Source organism: Lagenorhynchus albirostris, chromosome 1, assembly GCF_949774975.1.
Source record: "Lagenorhynchus albirostris chromosome 1, mLagAlb1.1, whole genome shotgun sequence".
Taxonomy (NCBI): Eukaryota; Metazoa; Chordata; class Mammalia; order Artiodactyla; family Delphinidae; genus Lagenorhynchus; species Lagenorhynchus albirostris.
In genome coordinates this window covers 113,897,570-113,900,160 of record NC_083095.1, presented here as the reverse complement: position 1 = coordinate 113,900,160, position 2,591 = coordinate 113,897,570, and the positions used below count along the sequence as shown (strand labels likewise).

The 2,591-nt window shown below is 34.6% G+C and overlaps 1 pseudogene; it reads right to left on the bottom strand.

The window, feature by feature from the left end:
* Positions 1 to 560: 560 nt before the first annotated feature.
* LOC132505895 (small nucleolar RNA SNORA70) lies at positions 561 to 683 on the bottom strand (annotated as a pseudogene).
* Positions 684 to 2,591: the final 1,908 nt, after the last annotated feature.

The following is a 2,591-nucleotide window of genomic DNA, read 5'->3' as shown; positions in this document are numbered from 1 at the left end:
TATATGGCCTTTTTTATGTTGAGGTATGTTCCCTCTATACTCATTTTCTGGAGAGTTTTTATCATAAATGGATGTAGGATTTTGTCAAAAGCTTCTTTTCTGCATCAGTTGAGATGATTATATATATATATATATTTTTTTTTTTACATGAAAGTAGGATTTATTGGTGGGCACGAGTAAGGAGGGGACAGTGCCAAGGTACTCATGAATGCAGGTCCCACCATTTGCCAAGGGGCTCATGATTAGAGATGTATTTGACCCCACAGCCATCTTGGCTGATCCACTTTTCTGCCACCATGTTTTCGAATACATCCACATTAAATTTAGTAAATGTCCACTTCTTAGAGATGTGGATCTTTTGGTGGCAAGGGAACTTGAACTTGGTCATGCATAGGGCCTCAATCATATGCTCTTTGTTCTGTAGCTTGATGTGGATGAACATGATGACTTGGCCAATGGGGACCTTGGCCACTTTTCATGGGGCTTTTCAAAGGCACCCTGCATAGCTGTCTGGAGCCTAGATTGGGGAAATCATGTCAGACTAAATGTCCACTGGAAAGGGCTATCTCCAAGGTCCCTTAGGGCCACCCATGCAAGCAACAGGCTGCATACATTACTGAGGAGGCTGCTGTTTGCAGCCATTGCATACTGGGTCCCTAGGTTATATGATATTTATTCTTCAATTTGTTAATGTGATATATCACATTGACTAATTTGCAGGTTTTGAACCATCCTTGCATTCCTGAGATAAATCCCACTTGGTTCTGGTGTATGATCCTTTTAATGTACTGTTGAATTCAGTTTGCTAGTATTTTGTTGAGAATTTTTACAACTGTATTCATCAGGGATATTGGTCTGTAATTTTCTTTTTTTTTTAATATTGTTGTTGTCTGGTTTTGGTATCAGGGTGATGCTGACCTTGTAGAATCAGTTTGAAAGCATTCCTTCGTCTTCCGTTTTTTTGAAATAGTTTGAGAAGGATAGGCATTAACTCTTCTTTAAATGTTGTGTAGAATTCCTCTGTGTAGCTGTCTGGTCCTGGACTTTTGTTTGATGGGAGATTTTAAAATTAATGACCAATTTCAAGCCCAGTAATTGGTCTGTTCATATTGTATATTTCTTCTTGATTCTGTCTTGTGAGATTGTATGTTTCTAGGAATTTATCCATTTCTTCTAGATTGTCAGATTTGTTGGCATATAATTGTTCATTGTATTCTCTTACGATCCTTTGTATTTCTGTGATATTGATTGTAGTTTGTTCTCTTTCATTTCTGATTTTATTTATGTGGGCTCTCTTTTTTCGTGGTACATTTGCCTAAAGGTTTGTCAGTTTTGTCTGTCTTTTCATGGAACTAACTCATTTCCATTGATCTTTTCTATTTTTTTTTAGTCTCTATTTCATTTATTTCTACTCAGATTTTTATCATTTCTTTCATTCTACTAACTTTGGGCATTGCTTGTTCTTCTTTTTCTAGTTACTTTAAATGCACATTTAGATTATTTATTTTAGGTTTTTCTTGTTTCCTGAGGTCGGTATGTATTGCTGTGAACTTCCTTCTTAAAACTGCTTTTGCTGCCTTTCATAGATTTTGGGGAGTTGTTTTTCCATTTTCATTTTCACAGCAGTTTTTGATTTTCTCTTTGATTTTTTCATTGACCCACTGATTGTTTAATAGCATGTTTTTTGGTATCCACGTGTCTGTGTTTTTTTTCTTGTAGCTGATTTCTAGTTTTGTACTGTTGTGGTTGGAAAAGATGCCTGATATGATTTCAGTCTTCTTAAATTTATTGAGACTTGTTTTGTGGCCTAATATGTGATCCACCATGGAGAATGTTCCATGTGCACTTGAAAAGAATGTGCATTCTTTTGCCATTGGGTGTAATGTTCTGTATATGTATTAAGTTTATCTGGTGTAATGTGTTGTTTAAGGCCAGAGTTTCCTTACTGGTTTTCTGTCTTAATGAATATATCCATTGATATAAGTGAGGTATTACAACCCTTACTATTATTGTATTGCTGTCTATTTCTCCTTCTGTTTCTGTTAATATTTGCTTTATATTATTAGGTGCTCCTATGTTGGGTGCATAAATGTTTACAAATGTTGTATTATCTTGTTTGATTGACCTCTTTATCATTATGTAATGCCCTTCTTCATTTTTTGTTGTAGTCTTTGTCTCAAAGTCTACTTTGTCAGATATGAATATTGATACCCTATCTTTCTTTTCATTTCTATTTACATGGAATATCTTTTTCCATATCTTTTACCTTCAGTCTCTGTGTGTCAGTTCTGCAGGGAGTCTCTTGCAGGCAACATATATAGGTCATTTTTTAAAATCCATTTAGCCATACTATGTGTTTTGATTAGAGCATTTAGTACATTTACATTGAAAGTGATGATTGATAGATATATACTTATTGCCATTTTATTAATTGTTTTCTGGTTGTTTTTGTAGTTCTTCTCTGTTCCTTTTGTCCGCTTTTAGTCTCTTTTCTTGTGGCTTGATAATTATTTTTAGTGTTATCTTTGGGTTTCTTTTTATTTTCTGTGTATCCATTATAGGTTTTTAGTTTGCAGTAACCATGAAGTTCA